This window comes from Equus przewalskii, chromosome 20 (assembly GCF_037783145.1).
Source record: "Equus przewalskii isolate Varuska chromosome 20, EquPr2, whole genome shotgun sequence".
Classification (NCBI taxonomy): Eukaryota; Metazoa; Chordata; class Mammalia; order Perissodactyla; family Equidae; genus Equus; species Equus przewalskii.
Window position 1 is genome coordinate 11,453,417 of NC_091850.1, and position 6,276 is coordinate 11,459,692.

At 46.7% G+C, this 6,276-nt stretch overlaps 1 pseudogene; it reads left to right on the forward strand.

Annotated features, from left to right (window-relative positions):
* Positions 1-868: 868 nt before the first annotated feature.
* Positions 869-934, forward strand: LOC139077991 (U4 spliceosomal RNA; annotated as a pseudogene).
* The last annotated feature ends 5,342 nt before the right edge of the window (positions 935-6,276 follow it).

Sequence of the window (6,276 nt, forward strand, 5' to 3'; positions counted from 1 at the left end):
CAACATACAAAACCTACAGTGTTTTCATATCCAGAATATATAAAGAATGCTTTTTACACTAAGCCATTAGAAAATTGCACAAAATACATAAACAAGCGTCTCAGAGTGGAGGAAACACATAGCTCATAAATATAAGAAACGATGCTCAACCTCAGTAGTGATCAAGGAAGTGGATATTAAGACCACAAGGAGGTCACAATTTATACCTAGATCAGCAAAACTTAAGTTAACAGCACATGATGGAAAAAATTTAGACCAACAAAACTCATATCCTGCTAAATGGGAGTGTAAATTGGTACAGCCACTTTGGAAAACATTTTGGCACTGTTTTCACTACCTGTTCTTCAAATCCATTTCATTTTCAGTTTGGGTATACAGAATGCCAGCCGGCTCTCATGGTGCAGTGGTTAAGATTTGGCTCTCTCACCCTCACAGCCCCAAGGTTTGTTTCCGGGTCAAGGAACCACACCACCCATCTGTCGGTTGTCACACTGTAGTGGCTGCATGTTGCTGTGATGCTGAAAGCTATGCCACCAACATTTCAAATACCAGCAGGGTCACCCATGGTAGACAGGTTTCAACAGAGCTTCCAGACTAAGACAGATTAGGAAGAAGGACCTGGCCACTCACTTCCCAAAAAATTGGCCATGAATATACTATGAATAGCAGCAGAGCGCTGTCTGATACAGTGCCAGAAGGTGAGAGGATGGCAAAAAAGACTGGGAAAGCTTCTCAACTCCACAGCACTAACAACAAATTATGGTAAGGGGGCCAGAAAGGATGGAGTTACTTTGGAAAAATGATGGTAATGAAAAACTGCACTAGGATGAACAATGATGCCAGAAGATGAAAAATGATGCTAGGAGTCAGCTTTGCACAGTGGCAGTATCTTAGCCAATGAGGTTTATCCAAGGCACAATTATTGCTAATTGATGCTAAGAGTCAGAATCGATGGGCTAACAACAACAACACAGAAAGACTACATTTCCCAGCCTCCTTTGCACTTAGGTGCGGCCATGTGACTGAGTTCTGGACCAATGGGATGTAAGCAGAAATGATTGTAAGCCACTTCCCTGATTTGCCAATAAAGCTTCCTTTTGATCCTCCAGTCTCTCACTTCCCCATCTGTTACCTATTTGTACACTTCCGGGGTGATTTTGGATGCCTCCTTCTCAAGATGGAGAGCACCCATCATCCTGGATTCCTGAATGCCTAGGTGGAGTGGACACACCTCCTCTCCCCACCCCCACCCCATCTCCAAATAGAATTTACACAAACAAGATTCCTTCTATTGTGCTAAACCCCTGAGATTTTCTTTGTTTTCTGGGACAGCAGCTAGTGTTACTTTTGAAATGAAGCCTTTAAGTTGAACATTTGCATACACCCAGGAATTCAGTTCTAAGTAGATGCCCTAGAGAAATTCTTGCACATATACACAAAAAGGCATAGATAATAATGTTCTTAGCAGCACAGGTTGAGGTTGATCCAGGAAGAAACTGGGAGGAAAGCCCACTGAAGGAGAATGGATAAAGTGAAGTTGGGGGAAAAAAAGCAATCGTGCAATGGAATATTACATAGCAGTTAAAATAAGTAAAGTATAGCAACACACAAGACTACGGATAAATGGTAAAAATATAAACTTCAGGGTAAAAAACAAGCCCCAGAAGACTATATAGAAGCAGTCATACTGGATATAAAGTTCAAAAACAAACAAAATTAAGCAATTATTGTCTAATCATGCATACATTTGTATTAAAGTCATTTTTCTAAGATAAGGGAAAGATAAACACAAAATTCAGAATAGTGGCTTACTTCTGGATGTTGGTGATAGTCAAAATGCAACCAGTCTGCACCAACCATTCAAAATGGCCACCAGCTATAAACCACCAGCACAGCTGCACAGATGTGGTAGTGGGTGAGGGGAGGCAGAGGAATGGGAGGCAGAGAAACACAAAGGAAGATGCAAATTATTACTAATTTTCTAGTTCCTGAAATGGGTGGTGGGTTTATGAATCCCATTCTATCATTCTTTAAAATGCACATCTGTGTTACATATATTCTTTAAAAAATAAATAAATAAAAGCAACTGGATTAATTAAGCTCTGTCCTCTCATATTCCTCTGCTCTTATCAAATTCCAGGCTCCACTCTAAGCATTGATAAATGAATGAAGGGTAGGCATATACAGGTATTTAGGTCGTACACTGCACAAGGGCACTTCATCCAAGAGGATGCCATGGCGGCCATGTATTCATTTATATGAGAGTGTGTGGGTGGGTGGCACAAAGATGTAGCTTCTGGGCAGGGAGGGCCCTGGAGCGGGGAGGAGGGGGGGGGGGGGGCCTGCTCCTAACCTCTCGCCCACGCATCCTCCCTGCCACACTCAGGAAAGTGACCGGGCACACCTCCCTGGCATACACCCTCCGTGCATTCCCTGTGTTGCTTCTCTCACTGGATAATCAGTCTTAGAGGCCTGATCCCTCCTCCTGCCAATTCTAAACATCAAATGGGGGCAGGGGGAGGAGAGAGTGGGAAGTGATGTGGACACACTGCCAGAGGCACGGGCTCCCCGCCTTGGCAGGTGGTAAGCAGGCAAGCGTGCGGCTCACGTGTGCACAGCCAAGGACTCTCTGGAAAGAGTCCATGGGCGGAGCCAGGGAAAGGCCCCTGCATTTGATTAGTCAGGTTACGCAATAATATTCTAAGCTAATTTCTTATCGTTGTTGTTGTTTTTGTTTGTTTGATTTTTTTCTGCGGAAATGGGACCAAGCATTGGATGAACAAGGACGAATAAGAGGCTCCAATCTTTCAAACCCGGCCACCTTGTCGTGGTCGTTCCTGATCCTCCCCACATCCTTACGAGGTGCCAGGGAGGGGGGCCCTCCTCTGGGGTTCGCCGGTCTGAAATTCTGATCTGCTCTCGCGTGTTCAGTAGGGACCGAGGGCTTGATGCTTACTCCTCTGGGAAAATGTTCTGACGGAGGCTTCTGAAAACAGGGCCTTCCCGCAGGGGATGGATGCAGACGGTAGGGATGTGAGCAGCAGGGCCAGCCCAGGAGGGTTGTGCTGTCGGGGTGCCTTCTCGGTTTTTCCGGGTTCTCGCCTCCGAGGCAGGGGCCGGCTCCGCTCCTCCAACACGCGGCCGGCCGCCGGGTGAGAGACTGGACAGTGAGATGTTTCCAGGACCACACGGCGCCGGAAGTGAGCCCTGGAGGCCTCTCAGACTCCTGAGATGGGGCAGGAAGCCCGAGGTCGCTCCGCAGCTGCTGTTCCCCCTGCCGGTGACCTGGGGGAAAATGGTCACTTTCCTGCTCTCTCGAGCAGGGTAATCACAGCCCCCTCCTCCCAGGGTTCTCCCGGGAATTAGATGGACATAATGTGCATCAAGAGCTTACCATATGGTCTGGCGTACACTAGACACTAAATAAATGTCATCTACTTGTGTTATCACCACCCTTAAACATACGTGGCTAAGAAGACATATTCGACGTCCTCATGGGATGTCCCCTCTTCCTCATTCCTCCCTCCCACACACCCTCCCAAGTGGCGCCTTCTCTAATGTAAAAGCCATTAAGCATCAAGCCAAGCCTGGACTCCAGGGTCCTACCGCCCGGGTTCAAATCCCAGCTCTGCCACTCCCCAGCTGGGTCACCTTGGGAAACATATTAACCTCTCGGTGCCTCAGTTTCCCTATCTGTACAAAGAGGGAAACAGTAACACAAATCCCTTAGGAATCTCCTGAGGCTTGATTGAGATGGTACACGGCAAGCATTTAGAACGGTACTCGGTACATAGTAAGGCTCAGTGATCTTGGGAGCACTAGCTCTTAAAAATGGAGATTGAAGAGTTGGTTAGAGCACTGATTGAAAGGAATTGTTTTCAGTTTTGTTTGGCTTGAATGGAAGACACTGATGATGAGATTCCTTACGGAGACCTCCCGTCCCTTGTTTTGCAAAGCCGCAGATACATTCCGTAAAGTGAGATTTTTGCCACCAGTTATTCTAGTGACGAGTTATTCATCTCCCCATAAACCAAATAAAACTAAAGCTGTGCCAGGCTACAGGTATTAGTCAGGGTTCTGCAGAGAAACAGAACCCAGAGGAAGCAATGGGATGTATAGATATACACACGTGCACAGAGAGACAGAAAGGGAGAGAGAGTGTTTTTTTAAGGAATTGGCTCACAGGACTGTGGAATCTGGCAAGCCCAAATCTACAGGGGAAGCCGGCAGGCTGGAGACCCTGGGAAGAGCTGCAGTTCTGAAGTCTGAAGGCTGTCTGCCGGCAGGACTCCCTCTTTTGGGGGTAGGGGGTGTCCAGTCTTTTTCTTAATGCCTTCAACTGATTACATGAGACCCACCCACATTACAGAGGGCAATCTGATTTACTTAAAGTCTACTGATTTAAACGTTAATCTCATCCAAAATAATACCTTCACAGCAACATCTAGAATAGCATTTGACCAAATAACTGGGTGCCATGACCTAGCCAAGTTGACACATAAAACTAACCATCACAATATTAGATACTAAACTACTCTTTATACTATATATCCCAGTGACCCTTGCTTCCATGCACAATTCATAACCCTGACTTCTGCACCACCTCTTAAAAATCCAGACCCTCACGAGGTGACAAAGACTCTGACCCTCAAGCCTCCTGCCCCCTCTCTCTCTAGGTCCTGCTGTGGACTAAGGTCCCAGTGCCCTTTAGACCCACATCCAAGGACTGTCAAGTACAGGCTGAATTGCTATCATGCTGCTTTTTGGTTAGGTGGCAAACTCCACCCACATTAATTCACAGCTTTTCTTTAAGTTCTTACATTTGTTATTAACTGGATCATCACTCTGAAGTATAACACTCAGCACCATTTCTCAGGCAATCACTCTTTAAGCCAGAACCCTCGTTCCCACTGGCCCGATACATCAACAAATACCTATTTTCCCTCCCAGGATCTAACAAAGGGAGGCAAGAGAAGGTGTCAGCCAAGCCATCTGACATGGTAGGTTCAGGGAGGTCAGGAAGATGTCCCCGAGGGAGGGAGGAGCCTAAAGGGTGAGCTGGAGTCAAGTGGGTGGAGAAGGGCAATCCAGAGACAGCAGGAGAGAGAGCAGCATGTGCCAATGCCTCGTGAAGGGGAGGGGCTCTGTGGGGCCCAGCCTACCCCAGAGGGCACCTGCAGACCAACCAGAGACACACAGCGGTTTCCAGGTCTCTCTGCCACAGAGCATTGCCTGGCAATTATAGCACTAACAGATGGGAGGGGGAGGTCGTTCAACAGGGTGGTGGCAGTGATGGGGAGAAATGGAGATATCCAGACCACTACAAAGGGAAGATGGACAGAACTTCCTGATGCATGTGGAGGGAGGAGAGATGGAGATGCTGGGGCTAGATTGACTGTTGTGAACCAGATATTCATATGAACGCATCTCCAGATGTGCTTCTCTCTGCCTTTCAAATAGTTCTGTCTGCCTCCTCACCCAGAGACGTCCTGACTGCTACTTTTGGTCAACCCAGCAGCAAAGTCCATCTCCACGAGACACTGACGGGTGACTGCCCAGGCACTCGGAGTGCCCCAACCATACACTCACCTCACAGACCCCACCCACAGGTGTGACCAGGAAGCAAAGGCTGGAAGGGCTCTGAGACCCTCTGGGCTGCCTTTGCAGCCAATTCTGCAAGTTCACTAAAAAGGGGAGGGTCCACGGGGTGGGCTCCTGGCCAAAAGAGCTCCTCTCAGAGTTCTCCTTTTCGTTTACAGCCTTCCCATAGAGGATAATAGATAGCTGAAGTTTGTGGGTTGGATTACTTCCATCCATAAAATAAAGACTATAAAGTCTTTTCACCCTAATCAGAAAAACACATCCTTTTGTCCCGCTGTATTCCTCGATATGTCATATTTAACAGTTACAATTATTGACAGGCCTATAAAACATCTGGTGACAGAGAAAATAGCTTCCTATAAAGTGTTTATTCTTTTTTATTGATAATAAGTTGGCTTCTCTAGCCCTACCAAGAGAATACAGACCACTAACAAGAGATCAAATCCATTTATATGGCTCTCTCCAACCATTCCTTTCACTCTGGGGCTCTGTACAAGGCCCTGTCTTTTAAATTTCAGCATCGTGGGAGCTTGGAGCTCTAAAGCAGGGCCGTATGACTTCAGTAAGGAGGAAAGTATAATTCTAATAGCATCATTTACTACACCCTGTCATTTTTCTTCTTCAAGGCAGACTGTGCTACTGTGTGCCTATGACTGGAATCTTTAAAATAGAAAA